This window comes from Protopterus annectens, chromosome 1.part0 (genome assembly GCF_019279795.1).
Source record: "Protopterus annectens isolate FY-2018-M chromosome 1.part0, PAN1.0, whole genome shotgun sequence".
NCBI classification, from domain to species: domain Eukaryota; kingdom Metazoa; phylum Chordata; order Ceratodontiformes; family Protopteridae; genus Protopterus; species Protopterus annectens.
This window is the reverse complement of record NC_056725.1, coordinates 268,559,437-268,575,894: the sequence shown is the minus strand read 5'-3', so window position 1 is coordinate 268,575,894 and position 16,458 is coordinate 268,559,437.

The window sequence follows — 16,458 nt, the reverse complement described above, 5'->3', positions numbered from 1 at the left end:
ATTTCCTATTTCCCATCCACTCATCAAGATTTTTCTTGAAGAGTGCTAATGAAGAACTTTGCTTGACATAGATGGGTAGCCTTTTCCTAAGCTGCATCGTGTATTATTTGTGCATATAGTTAACCTGTGTAGTCAGGTGATGAGGGTGACTCTTTCCAACAACCAAGAGGTACTGCCCATTGCAGTACATGTGTGAGTGTTGCTGTTGTGCATGTATGCATGACAGAGGGTGCCTGCCTACTGTTATGGGAGACTGAACATTTCCAGCATCATGCAGCTGACCTTCATGCTGTTGCCTGTGCAACTAATTATGTAGCACTCCAGCTGCATGTGTTACATGAAAGTTAGGACTGAAGACATGCCCCAGGATTCAATAAAAGCCATTTAGGCTCCATGAAGACCCTATACAGAATGTAACTGTGTACACGGCAATGGTTTCTTCTTGGCAGCATGCCATACATAATAGTTATAGCACGTTGCTGAGGGACGGCACAGTAATATGAATTTTGAATCAATGTAAACAACGTCTTAAAGACTGTGCCATACTTGTGGACTGTTTAGAAAATGTCTGAAAAGTTGGTAAGCACAGCTCTATACCTTTCGGCCCATTAACCTGGACTAAAATGTGAACAATAGATATTACTTCATGAAAGTGCAGTTTTAATTTTTTTTTTTACATTTATGTGCTTGTTTGCATGGTGTGGAGCATTGCGCAGCTATGCTTAGCATTGCTCACATATACAGCAGACATCTGCTAGACATTTAAAATAGAAACCAGATGTAATGAATTTTAATTAATTTTTTTCCATGTGCTTGTTTGCATGGTACAGCACATTGCTTAGAGATACTGAGCTGCATTTATATAATACAGCAGACATCAATCAGACATCTAAAACTAGAAAATGAATGTATTCAATTGTTGCAGTCCTGCATTGCTTAGCAATGCGCAACCCCCCACAGTGAAACTTCACTACATTTATAGGCACTTTGTAGTATATGTGAAGGTATACGAGTTCCCTTCACTATCCCAGTGACTAGATAGGCTGAGTCATGACCTTCAGAGTAGTAGGTCCCAGGTGTGAGTCCTAAACAGTCATGCTTTTTACATTTATTGCTGTGAAAATGTGTCAGGTGACTACAACATTGGTTTAATTTAAAATTAAAAAATTGTTACATTTGGAAAAGCTGAGCAGTGATAAGCAGAGCTTAAACATAGTCAATGGTCTATTCCCATTTGCTCATCACTAAGCTTAACATACACATGGTTTGTGCGTGTTTTTGTGGTGCTAAGCAGCACAGTGCTTTTTTGAAAGTTACGGCATGATGTGCAAGGGCAGGAATGCAGCCTATCTGAAGGCCAAAAGGTAGGAATTTCACATCATTCATTGGAGTCTTAACTTGGCTATGGATATGCCTCGTGGTGTTAGTGAAGAAGTGCTCTTTTATTTATTATTTATTTATTTAGATTTGTTGACCGGGAGAGTCCGACTGGACACAGGTCCATTTTTAGTGGAAGCCCAGGGAGAAAAGCTCCACATTAAGTATTACTTGCATTATACAGTTAAAAAACATAGCATTTAAATATAGGCATTAGTCCAGCTGAGGACGCAAGACAAGAATAAAACATAGATGTAAAACAGCTGTAGAACATAGTACAATTTTAAAATATGGTGACATATACTAAACATGGTTACAAATGTAGTTGAGAAGAAGTGCTCTTTTGTGTGCAGAAGTGGGGAGTGTAGGAGTCCAGAGTTTATGTTGGACTCCTGGTTAAGAATTATGAACCCCGGCTGTGGGAGCATGACTACCGGGACTCAGAGTATAAGTCTGAGGCCTGGGATCATTTTGCCAGGGAACTTACCAGTGCTGCTGGTATCCCCCATACTGGTGAGCAGTGGTGTTGCCACTATGATGACCTGAGGCATAGGAAGAGGGGAACCTTGGACATCTGGGTCCAAGAGGCTAGGGCTAGGCAAACCCCACAGATATGTAAGCATATTTGCCAGTAATTTAAAAATATACAAGCTGAATCTGTGTAAAACTGGTATGCATAATGGTTTGCTTCTCTTATTACAGCTGCAGAACAGTGGTCTTGCAATGTCCAGTCCCATGCAGGGTGCCTGGCCAGGATGAGACAGTCATGTGGTAAATAGGAAAACATCAATGTAATAACTTAATGCATAATATAATTATACAATAAATTAATTACAGAGTTTGCAGTCTTAGCATTCAAGTATGACATACCTGGGACATCTTACATCTTTATTAATGTGTCACTGCCTACCTGAAATGGTAAAGCAAGTTAAAGCAAGTAAGCATGCAGTACTGTGTAGTATAGCTTTCAACCATCAGTTAATGTTGGGGTCTACCCAGATTGAGTAACCATTCTGGTCTGTCTATTGTCTGAAATATGCTGTAGGTTGCACTCAAAAAATGAACAGGGTATATGGGTTAGTTAACATAAGTCCTACACAGCTATCCATGGTCTACATGCCAGAGATGAAGCAACATTAATCAATACATTTTAAAGGGTGATGGTGCTTTGATAAGTAATGTTTTCAAGTAATGTGTACACTACTCTTGTATTCACTGCATGTGTGGTCTAATCTGACATCAGTCAAGTGTTACATGTAACTGAATAAGAATGTCAGAAATTAATGTAGTGCAATACCCAGAATAAGGTTCAAGCCTGTGTTCTGCTCATTTTGTCTGAAAGAATGCTGTCTATGCCACTCAGGCAACGGACATGGTATATGGGTAAGTTAATTGAAGTTCTGAACTGCTATCCATGTGTCCAAATGCCAGAGTTTAAGCAACATTATCAATAAAGTTTAAAAGGAGATGGTGTTTTGATAACTAATCTTTTAAAAAAGTGTTCACTATTCATGTATTCATGGCATGTGTGTTCTGATCTGACACCAGTCAACTGTTAAATGTAAATTAATAAAGAATTCAGCAATAAATGTCTGAAATGAATGTAGTACAATATTCAGAGTAAGGTTCAAGCCTGTCTTCTGCTCATTTTGTCTGAAATAATGCTGTATATTCCACTCAGTAAATGAACATGGTATATGGGTAAGTTAACTGATGTCCTGGACAGCTATCCATGTGTCTAAATACCAGATTTTAAGAAACACTATCAATAAAGTTTAAACAAGGTTGTGCTTTGATAAGTATTTCAAATAAGTGTTCATTATTCTTGTATTCACTGCATGTGTGTTCTAATTCAACACCAATCCAAGAAAGGCCACGCATGGATGACAAGTTATTCACAGTAGACAGCACAAATGGCCAGCAGGCTATTTGTGCTTTCTACTAATCCGACAACATATTAACTAATAGATAATGCAGCAACAAATGTCAGAAATAAATGCAGTGTAATACCCAGATTAAGGATCAAGCTTCAGTTCTGATAATTTTCCCCAAAATATGTGTGACATTAAGCATTACAGCATAAAAGAAGATGGTGCTTTGATAACTAATGTTTTCAAATAAAGTGCTCTTATTCATGTGGTCACTGGATTTGGTTTCCATTCTGATACAAGACACAGCTATGCATATGTGTAAATGCACAATTTCACACAAAATGTTGCAATAAAAGTCTTAAAGGAGATGGTGTTTTGAGAATTCATTATATTCAAATAAAGTGCACATTATTCCTGTAGTGACTGCTTGCGGGTTCTAATCCCATGGTAGCCAACTGAGAAATGAGCAGCTGTCTAGTGTAATTAGTGTAAGTGAACATACCTCTCAACTGTCACAATTTTTCCAGAATGTAATCACTACTGCCCCATATGTCTGGTCCTTAATTAGCAGATACATGACATTACTTGGAATGCAATTTATTGGCAAATACATTATCATAACACCTTGCTACTAATGTATGAGCACACTATGTAAAAATGTTTCCTGTAGTTGTGCCTTTATACCACTATTTGGCAGGGCATGGCCGATAATGTCCTATCCTAATAGGTTGAGAGCTACTGTATATATGTGCAACATCATCTATACAATAATTGCAGTCACTACACACAACTGTAATCTTAAATATGTAGAAGTATGTAGGTGTAGTAATATTACCTGCGAAGTTACTATTGTTTTTTTTCTGTCTCCTCTTTAATTTATTAAGTATATTTATTATTATGATTTGATATATAAATTATTTGTAACTACCTCTTATGCTGGTCTTATGTATAATTTCATATTGCTTTTCTGTTAATATATTTTCATTTACATTATTTATTGTTGTGTTCCTAATTATATTCCTTTCTATTTCTTTTGATTAATCATTATTATTATCTTCTATTATGTTAATACTAACATTTGTTTGGTTATGTTTATTTTTACCTTATGTTTGTATTTAGTTTACTACGGTATGACAAGGTAGACCAGTTCCAGGTGATCCACCTACCTTGGCTCCCCCGGCCATGGCACTGGGGCCAAGCACATCTGGGCCACAGCCTGGTGGTGCCCCCTCTGCTGTCCCTGCACTACCTGGGCTGTCAAGTAGTTCTGCCTCACAGGCTGAGGATGGCCCACCTTTGGGAGTGGAAGTGGAGGGCATGATTATGTCACCCAGTAGGAACTAACAGCCATAGTGCATAGGCTGCTGCACCAAACTCTCTGTGCACACCTATGCTGGATGGAGAGCATGCTGTCCATCCTGGTGGGCAGCCTCTCCCCTTGCGTTGACAGCAATCACTGCCTCCACAACAGTGAAGGTAGAGTGCTGATAGTCCCATGGGTTAGGACTTGAGTCACACTGCTACCATGTCTGATGTCCATGGGACTGGGATTCCACAACACCCTCCCCAACTAAGGTGTTCACCCCCATTTGAGTCATACACCAACCCTATCTGCTGTCTTATGTGTCTTGTCTGTCTGCAAAAGCTTCCTCACCTTTTCAACTCATCTCCCCCACACGTACCTATGTCCCTTCCTCAACATTCCACTCTCACCTTAAAAGAAAACAAAATGGGCACCTGTCCCAATAAAAAAAAAAATATATATATATATATATATATATATATATATATATTTATATATATATATCTATATGGGTCCACTTCGGAATTTCGAAGTCTAAAACTTCGAATCTCATATGATCGAAGATCATGTGCTTGAAATTTTAAACCTTCGAAATTCTAAAAGGAGATTGGCATACAGTACAGACTGGGAGAGTTCCCTTGTCCTCGCTGTAGTGCGATCTCGGAGTTGGTATATTTAAGTTGCGGGGGGGGTGCAGGGGGGGCTTGCCCCCTGGCTTACACTTGTTTTTTTTATGTGTTTAGTGTTGTTTTGGGGAAGAGTTCACAATTTTGAAATTCCAAGATTCTGAACTCGATGTTCTGAAATTCGAGATTTTGGGATTTTGAAATTTAGAAGTGAATATATATATATATATATATATATATATATATATATATATATATATATATATATCGTCCCATACATAGCTCTCCATTTTGCACATGTTCTGGGGGTGACAGTCCAAATTCAGCTAAAAAAAATTTGTTAAAGTGCACAGATGTTGCTGTACAAAAAATGGATAGCTGTTGTTCTTCCCTACACCCTTCCTGCACATACATACCTGCCTTTCACTATATTTTTCACCCTGCTTGCATCCCATTTCACCACTGTCATATCTCTGCATATTTCATTTCTTTAAAGATTTTTTGCATAATTCTGAGCAGGTCCAGGATCATCACACCTGCAAACTAATGCATCATCCCAGCAAGCCACACATCTGTTAAGTAACACAGGTGCTTTAAGCAAAACATAATAACTACCATATTCCTGTCATTAAGCTCTTGTAAGCAATGCTGTGCATCATGCTACATTGCACAAATTTGTTAAAAGAATAATAGAAAAATGCAAGTGTAACGTGAATTCTGGTATAGGAATACAGCACTATAAATCCAGACACATAATGGATGTTAAGTGAGGTCTCTAACAGCAGGTAACTGTGTAATTATATCTGCAACGTTTAAAAATACACCTGCTAAAGCATTAGTGGAAAAATAGGTGTTTAACCGGGACTCTGGTGGAGAGATACATCCCTATATACCCATACACAAAATAATAGATGTAAATGAAGTATGTAACAGTGTGTAAGTGTGCAATTATATATTCAAAAATACACTTGCTGCAACAGTGACTCAGTACCTCAGTCTGTTAAATGCTTTGCAAACACTATTTTTTGGTACAAATGGTCCTGGGTTCAACTCCAGTGGTGTCTAGCATTTCAAATCTATGTATGTGTACATCACCATTGTGAATTCTGATATGAATGACTATCCCATCACCTATTTATCCACACAAAGCATTTCAAATGGACTGTCTGCTTTTCAGTGATGGACGTCAAAGGCATGCAGATAGGAACATATTCCTATTACATAACTTGAAAGTGCATAGAGTGTCAGGTCATGCATTACTGTGCATTCACAAAGGATTTTAAGTTATGTAATTCAGAGGAGGCCCAGTTATATCAGACTGCAGCACACAATGATTTGCTACTGATATTACAGATAACTACAGCTGCACAAGTAATATATACATATGGAGGTCATGGCAGCAACAAGGGTTGCCAGTACACATGTTTCAGAAGACTACCATAACATAACACATGGCTTAGCAGTTGTCCAAATGGTTGACATAATGGTAAATGTATCCCCTACCTTGTTCAAGGACACAACAAACACGTTGCCTTTTGCTCTGTTAATTATACCTATTGGTAGCATACTTACCTTAAATACATACCTGAATTTCCTGTAGGATGGGTTCCCTCAATCAGGCTCTGGCTGTACACCAGAGTTGCCACTGGTCACACTTGTTACGCATAAGTGTTGTTGTCTTCCACATTCTGCAGCCTCTCTGACTATACTTATTGCCTGCAGCAACAGCTGCAGCCTGAAGCACACACATCTGTATGTAATAAGTATCTACTACAAACATCATCTCTGTGCTAATGTAGTATCTCTACCCCAGTATTTCCACCCCATCATATGAGAAATGGTATGGATTCTACATTGAGGCCTTATATTTCCTTCAATAGTTGGATGGGATTGCTTGATTACACTGCAAATCACCTATGTATTATTCAGTTAGCATTCCTGAACCAGAGACTAGCTCAGGGGCAATCACCTGCTAATGAGAACATCTTAAAAAGGCAAACTCCTAGCTAGGGAAACCATTGTGTATGAGAGTTACTTTCTATGGTGAACTCATTGTCACAACACATATATATCTAAGTCTTTCAAAAGAGAAGTATTGTACTCCATCAGGTATGTAACTATTTTGTTTTCAACATGATGCATATGTTTTAATATAATTAGGGGAATAGGGGTTACATCAGTAAGCCTTTCTTAGAGCTGTACAGGTGACATGCCATTGATTCACAGCTTTGTAACTCCTACAGAGGATGTAGACTACAGCAAGAGTGTAATGCTGTCTCTTAACTAGGGACACAGGTCTCCTGGATACTGCCTTTGTTGGCAGATATAATACTACACAGCTATTTTTTGGCATTGTACTATATACATATGTTATGGGGGGGGGGTCCTGCTATGGGCCACACTACAAGTAGACTCCTGTGTTGGGTGTCTGATCATATATCAGTATCTGCCATGGCACAAGCAGGTGTAGGTCACTATTGTCACTGTCCTAGTTGCTTCCACACCCTTTGTATGATTGTCACACTGTTGCATATGAGATTTGTAATCAAGCAGGTAATGCTGATAGTTTTCCTTAATCGCTGTATCTGTAAAAACTGTACACCCTCATATGTGATCATGACATGTGTTCTCATTATTTTGTATTTCAGGTGATAACATGCACACCAGACATCACCCAACTTTCACTGAGGCAGAAAACGACCTCATAATTGAAGCATTAAGACAACACTACCAAGTCCTGCTGTCCAGAGGGAGGGAAAATAGGCAAGAGCGACAAGCCTTGTGAGATGAACTGGTTCATAACATAAATGCTTTCTGACATCAGAATCGCACATATGAGCAGGCATCACACCACGCCACAGACATAATCCACACAGCATGCAGATGGGCAGTGGACATGGGCAGGGATCGTCAGGTCACTGGTGGTGGGCCTGCACTGGAACAACCTCTGCCAGCCACTGAGGAATTTCTGATGAACCTTGCAATACATGACAGCTCCCAGGCTTCCATCACACCATATGTCATGGGTGTGGCTGCCACCATTTCCAGCCAAGAGGAGTATCCAGGTAAGTTCAGTTGAATCAGCTTCACAATGTTTTAGCATTTTGCATGTCAGGGTGTACATAGTTTTATGTGGGTGTCAGGTGTTTTATGGGGTGGAGGGAATTAGGTTACCTGCAGTTTTAAGCTCATGCAGAGATTGTGACCCACATACCTGTTAGCATAGCAACTACTATAAATGGGGGATATTTGGAAGTACCACCAGTGTTATTACCATGTGGTGTTGTTTACATTACGTCTCCCACAAATGTATTTCAGGACCTTCATGAACAGGAAGAGGCCATGCCCCTGCTGCTGGTAAGCACAAAACACTTTTGTCACAGATGTAGATTTATTTATACAGTTTTCATATTTTCACATATATACACATATATATATTCTATACAGTTTTTTATATATAATAAGATATGTATTTTAGTATCGCTTGATAAGCTTTTAAGATAGTGAAATTGATATCTGGGATATATATATATATATATATAAATATATATATATATATATATATATATATATAGATATATATATATATATGTATTAGTACTTTAAGATCTTTATTAGTACATGAATTTGATTGGTCTACAGAGTTTTAACTAGTATATATTTAGTTTGAAATGTCATGTTCCTGTGTTATAGATCTGATGAAGCTTACAAAGTGAAAGCGCTTATCTATTTTTTAATTCTTTTGGTTGTTTGAGAATAAATTATTTTTATTTACACCTATCCTGCTTCACTTCGCTTGCTTTACTTTTGGACTTAGTTGTTACAGATGTAGATTTACTTTAAGGTATTAGCTAAAGTGTCATCCCAGGCCTTCAGGCTGGATTTATGTACTGTCTGCATGATTGAGAAATGTATAGATATGTTCTGACTGTACACACTTTAGGGTCATACCTTGTGGGTGAGACCACAGTGATTTATTTCACAGTATTGACAGGACCTTTCAGATGGCCATACCTGTAAACTGTGAAGAGTTCTGCAGAATGTCAGCAGTGCACATAATTTATGTATTGCTCTTGCGAGTCCAGTTTAAAGAGCTGTTAGTTTGAGCACTTACCAATTTGGGTTAGAGATTAATGAATTCATGTCCTACTATCTCACATTGTGGGTTGTATAAGTCTGTAATAGTGAGTGACAGCAGTGTATACATCTTAACATATATTGAAACATAGGACTGTAGATCATTGTAGTGTAGGTATTAATGTGATGATTTCCTCTTTATATCACATGTGACCTGGGAGGTTGGTCTTTGTCCACTTCACAACCTGATGTCAGTGTCTCTTCAGACTCTAATGATGATGATGGCCAAGGCGAGGCACAGCTGGGGGTTGTAGGGGCTGAATCTGTCACAGAGGTTTACATCTCTCGTCCGCCCTCATTATCACCATACACAGTCAGTATGCCTATGCATACCCAGTACCCTGAGGCCACAGATATTGGAAGGTTGGAGGATGGTGACATTGTACAGGGAAACGCACTCTCCAAAGCTAAGAATACAGCATCCATGGGACCAGATGACATCCCAAGTTGTGTACTACATGAACTACAAAATGAACTGGCACCTCACATAAGTGGCATGTTTAATCATACCCTCACCTCAGGCTTTGTGCCCACTGAGTGGCGCATAGCTACAGTTATCCCATTCCACAAGGGGGGAATACACCTTGGATCCCAGGAACTACTGCCCCATCAGTCTGACGAGCCTGATCTGCAAGGCCATGGAACGTATTATCATGGAACTTATAAACAAAGATATTGGCAACATTCAAACCCTGGACCCCACCCAGTTTGGGTACGTGAAGGGCTGATCTTGTCTTCTGAACCTGATTGACTTCTTCGAATCAGTCTCCAGAGCCGTGGATGAGGGTAAGGCAGTCCACACAGCCTATCTGGACCTCGCCAAGGCCTTTGACACCATCCCCCACTCTGGAATCATAGATAGACTTATTAAGCTGGGCATTAATCCCTACATCACTCAATGGGTTGCCAACTGGCTTGCTAACAGAACCCACACTGTAAAAGTAGCTGACTCCAAATACAGATCCAGACAAGTGACAAGTGGAGTAACTCAGGGTTCAGTCCTGGGACCGCTCTTATTTGGCATCTACTTCTCTGAAGTACAGGCCAACACTAAGGGACTCTGGCTAACAAAGTTCACAGATGACTGCAAACTAGGAGCCATTATTGTATCCCCAACTGATGTGGATACTCTACAAAAGGGCTTTACAGAAACAGATGCTTGGTGCCAGAGCCATGGGCTCAAGCTCAATGCCAAGAAATGTATCGTTATCCCCTTTGGGAAAAAACATGTACCCGTGAATTACCACATAGGTGGCAGTGCACTAAACACTGAAAGTGTGATAAGAGACTTAGGGACACAGGTGGACAGTGGTCTCACCTTCAGTAACCACATCGCCACAACAGTCAGGAAATCCTTCTATGTGGCACACCTCATCACTAGGCTTTTCATCCAGAAAAAAGGAGGTCATTGTCCCACTGTACTCATCCCTCATTAGACCCATTATACCCCATTTGGTATGTACCTCTCAAGAAATCTGCAACAACTGGAAAGGCCACAGAAATACCTCACTAAAAGAATCACAGGCCTAAAACAGATGCCCTATGCTGACCGCCTTAAAAAACTCCAGCTATACTCTGTCGCATATCGTCTACTCAGAGGCGACCTCTGCTTAACATACAAGGCCATGTTAAACCCAGAGCTGTTGGACATGCTACACTTAAAGAAATCCCAATCCCTCAGAGCCACATGCTCCAGGGAACTAAACCTTGTCATCACAATAAACAAAACATGCTGGAGGGATAGGTTCCTGACCCAGAGACTCCCCAGACTCTGTAATAGACTGCCCATGCATGTCAAGCAGAGCACCTCCTTGACCCTCTTCAAAAGGAACCTTGATGATTGGATGGGAGAAAGGGAATTCACCCCAGGGATCATGTCAGTTGCCCTGCTAGACAGGGGTCCAGGGAAGTAAATAGTGTGGGAAGAAATAGCCAGGGAATCATTATGGCTAGGCTTGCATAGGCCCTAGGGCCGATAGCCTAGTGCCAACCTATGAACCAACCTATGAACCTATGAAGTGTGGCTACTGGGGCTGCAGTGAGTATCGATACTGGCCATAGCCAAACAATTGGTGAGGTTCCACACAGGTGGATTGATAGGCTCAATGCAGGCCTGCTGTCCCTCCACCACCTATTACAAGTGACTCCACAGAGTTGCTTATACCCTGGATTGGTTGATTGACACAGTGGAAAGACATTGGATTGGGAGGAGATTGCACACTATCTGCCTTGGAGTACACATTGTCTGTGATGGAACATCTGATTGGAGTTGAGCATCGGACTCATGGACGTAGGTCATCAACTGCATCTGCTGAGATTCCATATCGCTGTGCACAATCATGCCCCCATTGTTTCAGTACATCCAGCGCCCATCAGGGGAGTGTGCTGTCCACATCAAGACAATGCAGGCCATGGGCTTGTGGTCCTGAGTGGTCCCATGGAGGATATGGTCCCAGTAGACAGCAGTCATCCTAAGCTAGTAGCCCAGCATCTGACCTTGGGCATGGAGGTGTTAGTGCAATTCCTGGCAGAGCCAGTTCTCATGTTCAGGGGTGGAGATGATGAACTGTCAGCTCTACCATGCATGGCTCAAAGCTGTCCAACATACATTCATGTAGGGTTTGCACTCGGCTTGGCTGTGTTCATGCAGGCACTCACACACCACTGTCACATTCAGGTCACCTACAAACACACACACCACAATTACATGGTCTGTCTTGCCTGCTCCCCTTTCTGCCTCACACACACTTGCCAACATATCGGGTCAGTCTAGGCCTACTGAAACCCCATGCAAAGCCCTGTGCAAGTGATGATATCTGTGCCACATCCCTGTTGTCATTGTCATCAATGCAGGGAAATGAAGCTACTTGTCTGATGCACAGGGGGACTATATAAATTAATATGTATTTATTTCATCCATTGTGGCCTTTGACATGCTACTTGTATGGGTCAGTCACACAGTTTGAATGCTGCCATTTGTAATGTGTAAACCACATTATGTTGTATACATTATGTTGGATGCTGTTGTAATGGCTGTGTAGTCACACAATGAAAGGTAAACCCATCAATGTCAGGGCACAGGATGGAATGACAGCACAGAAGAAAAATGTCAGAACGGTAAAACAGTATAGCTGCATGGCTTCGTGGGTTCATATGTGTATAATAGGCTAACAAAAACAAGGGTGTCTTTCATCCTAGCCATCCATCCCTAAACCCTGAGAAGGTATGATACCCTTGATAAGTGTAAGCAGGGTTTTGGGAGCTGACACATGTGCAAGCCAGTGCATGCAAGGTGAATCACCCACAGTTTTGCTGTGTCCATTAGAAACATTTATTCTAAAGCCGTTATAATTGTCAGGTTCCCATCCTGTCGTGTAACTTGCACATGATTTGCATTAGGGTGGAACTGTGCTTCACATGCATTGGGAGCCTGTTACATATTGTGTGTGGTGTTTGAGCTATATACCTGTCTGTCCAGCATGTCCTGTTTATACCACAGTCAAGTTGTAGGTGTGTAGGAGTGGTAATTCTCATGCTACTCCTTTCTTGGATATGCAGGAGGTACACAATGGGGTCTGACACCTCCCTGTATGTCAGGCCTTCATTTCCCCTCCAAAGCATGTCAGAGACTGAATACACAGTCACAGGCTTGACACAGTCTGTATAGGACATGTTATGTACACCATGCATCAGTTTACTGTGGAACCTCTGTGGATGTGAAATCTGTCAGATATGCCTAGTTAGTTATATATCAAAGGTGGCATTGCACTCAAAGGTAGGTGTGATGAAAGCTGAATACAGTGGAACAATGACTGTCTTGGATTTACATGCCATACCTTTGCTTATAGGTTGCGTTACATAGAATGCATCCCCAAATATTACCAACCCGTGAAAGTCAGAGGATAGATCACTATCTATGTGTCCATAAGTCCCTGACTACTGGGTCGACTGTTGGAGGTGTGCGGTCAATACATTAGTTAGTAGGGATGGATGACTTCCAAAAGGATAGTATTGTGCATTCCTTGGCATTCTCTGTTAGTCCATGACTCTGGCAACAACTGAATGCCATGTCAGCCCATCCTGGATAACTATTGAGTCAGTGTGGGATTTAATGATAGCTCCTAATTTGCAATCTTGTGCAGCTTTATTCTGTCAGAAGCCAGTGACAGTGGCTGTGACTGCAGAGAAGTAAATGCCTAGAAGGAGCACATCCTACCCCATCCAAACCCACATCACACATATCTACATGTGTGGAGGTCTTTACAAGACACATAAGTAAACACCAGACACATCAGAAACCCAAACGCATGCCTGCTACACATAATCATAACTCTGCAGATCACAGTACACATAATAGCTCATGCACCACTATCTCACTGGTGAAACACCTAAGGCAAAACACACAATCAAACATATTACTCATAGGTTATTACATCATGAGACACACTGATGTGCCTCTCACCAGGCTACATAAGGCAAAGGTCATGGTCAGCTTTCTGTGAGGTGCCAGAACATGCCATATCACACATACACTCAAGTCTGTCAGCATCAGGTACTATTATGACTATGTCATAGCTCCTGTTGGTGTGTACTACTTGAGACATACCTCTCTGGACTGTATGCAGAGACATGACTGGGCTGACAGATTATGTGTCTCAGGCAGGTATGCCCTTGGCCTTGAGCTGCACCATACAAACAGAAAATGATTGATGTCAATAATTGCCATAGTGTGTGGTGTTAATGTAAGAAGATCCACTATCTGTCAGCCTGGGATTATCTGCTCAACAGACCTCAATACTTAACCAGAGATGGTCTTATCTGTCACCCCTGGGATTTTGGCAATTGGCCAAGGCTGTTGCCACCCCCAGAGAGTGCATTTTAAGTGGTGTCATAAGGAAAAACTTCCCTTGAGAAAATGCCATCTACAAACAATATCACGGTTATGCTGCTAAACGCTAGGAATGTCACCACTAAACTCCACTCAGTCTGTCCCCACCTTGGACGATGCAGACATTTTTGCAGCGACAGACATCTGGGTCAAGGCTGTGGAGAGCACCACAGACAAGCCAAGCTACACCTCATTCCACATATTCAGACCTCAAACTTAAAGCTTGCAAAGTAAGGGAGGTGTTGTATCCATATTCATTAAGGATAGCTACACATCCAGATTGGTTAGACAGTATGATTCCTTAGAGAAACTGCAGGTGCTATTGACTGCACCCTATAGGGCACCTAATCATGCCAATGCCAGCTACAGGAGCAGCTCCATGAATCAGGACATCCACTGTGCTTGAATGGATCTACTTGAATTTATTAAGATACATCAAAACAAGATGGTTTTGGATGACTTTAAGTACCCACCAACTGGGTAGATTACTGGTGCTCAAACTCACTTGCCCAGATGTTAGTCAACTTCCTTAACTACAATGCCCTGGACCAGTGGTTTGATATCCACACAAAGAGAGACAATGTACTGAATCAGGTGTTTACCAGTATGGGGGACCACTGTAGATCCCCTACTGTGAGGTCCTCCCTAGTGAGATCTGACCACAAATTTGTCTAATTCAATGTAGTTATCACACCTGACACCCTCCCATTGCAGCATATAAAGTAATAAAGTTCAACAAAGCAGAATATAACCTACTATGGAATGGTATAAATAGCTTGACTGCACCACCCCTTCAGATGGAAGTCAACTATGCCAAGCTCTACAGGAATGCTTTAGACAAGCACCTGTACAACTGCATTGACTCACCTGTACATGACAGGGAAAAACAAGGTCCTCATGGCACAGCAAACCTGCCTGGTGGACAACTGCCATTAGCAGGCTTTACAATAAGAGGTAGACATTGGAATCTCAAATTAGGAAGGAGGAGCCCCCCTAAAATGGTAGCACTTCCTTCTCAGCTTAAACAAGCAAATAAGTGTTGTTGTGAAGTCCTGCAAAACAAGGTATGGGGCAAAATTAGCCTCTTCCACAAAAGGAGAACCGCAAGGAATTGTTTAGTTACATTTGTAACGTAAAAGGAAAGACCCACATAGGTTCATAGGTTCATAGGTTCATACTAGGCTATCTGCCCGAGGGCATTTACAAGCCTAGCCCATCGTTTTGTGGCTTACGCCACCCCTTTAGTATGGGGAACTATACCCATTATTTTGCTGTGCCTCTGTTGAGCAGTGACACTGAGGTAATCCCTGGGGTATATCTGTGATCTCCCATCCATTGGTCAAGATTTCTCTTGAACAAGGCCAGCGAGGTGCTCTGCCTCACATATACCGGGATTTTGTTCCACAGCATAGGGAGTCTTAGGGTGATGAATCTATCCCTCCAGCACGTCCTATTAATAGCCGTGTCGAGGTTTAAGTCTACTGCCCTTGTGGCTCTGATGGATCTAGATTTTTTGAGGTGAAGCATATTCATCAAATCTGGGTTTGGCATGGCCTTGTATGTTAGGCAAAGGTCACCTCTGAGCAAGCAGTAAGCGACTGAATAGAGCTGGAGTTCTTTCAGTCGGGCAGCATAGGACAGATTTTTGAGACCCTTTATCCTTTTGGTGAGGAACTTTTGTGGCCTCTCCAGCTGCTGCAAGTGTCGGGTCAGATACATTCCGAATGGGGCATTGTACTCAATCATTGGTCTGATGAGTGATGAGTAAAGGGAGACTATGACCTCCCTTGATCTAGATGAGAATCCCTTCATGATAAGGTGGGCAATGTAGAAGGTCTTCCTAACTACTTTAGCTACATGGGTGTCGAATGACAGACTACTATCAACCTGGGTCCCCAGGTCCCTGATAACTTCTTCTGTGCTCAGTGGATTGCCACCTATTTGGTAGCTAGGGGTAACCTTGTTTTTCCCGAAGGGTATGACTATGCATTTTTTGGCATTTAACTTTAGGCCATGGCTCTGGCACCAGTTATCCGTTTCTGTGAGACCCTTCTGAAGGATATCTGTGTCAGATGTGTTTTCTACTATGGCGCCCAGTTTGCAGTCATCTGCAAACGTTGTCAGCCATAACCCTCCTGTGTTTGCTTGTACTTCGGAAAAGTAGATGCCAAACAAGAGTGGGCCCAGGACTGAGCCCTGTGGGACACCACTTGTGACAGGCTTTGAGTCTGACATGGCGCCAGCAACTCTGACCCT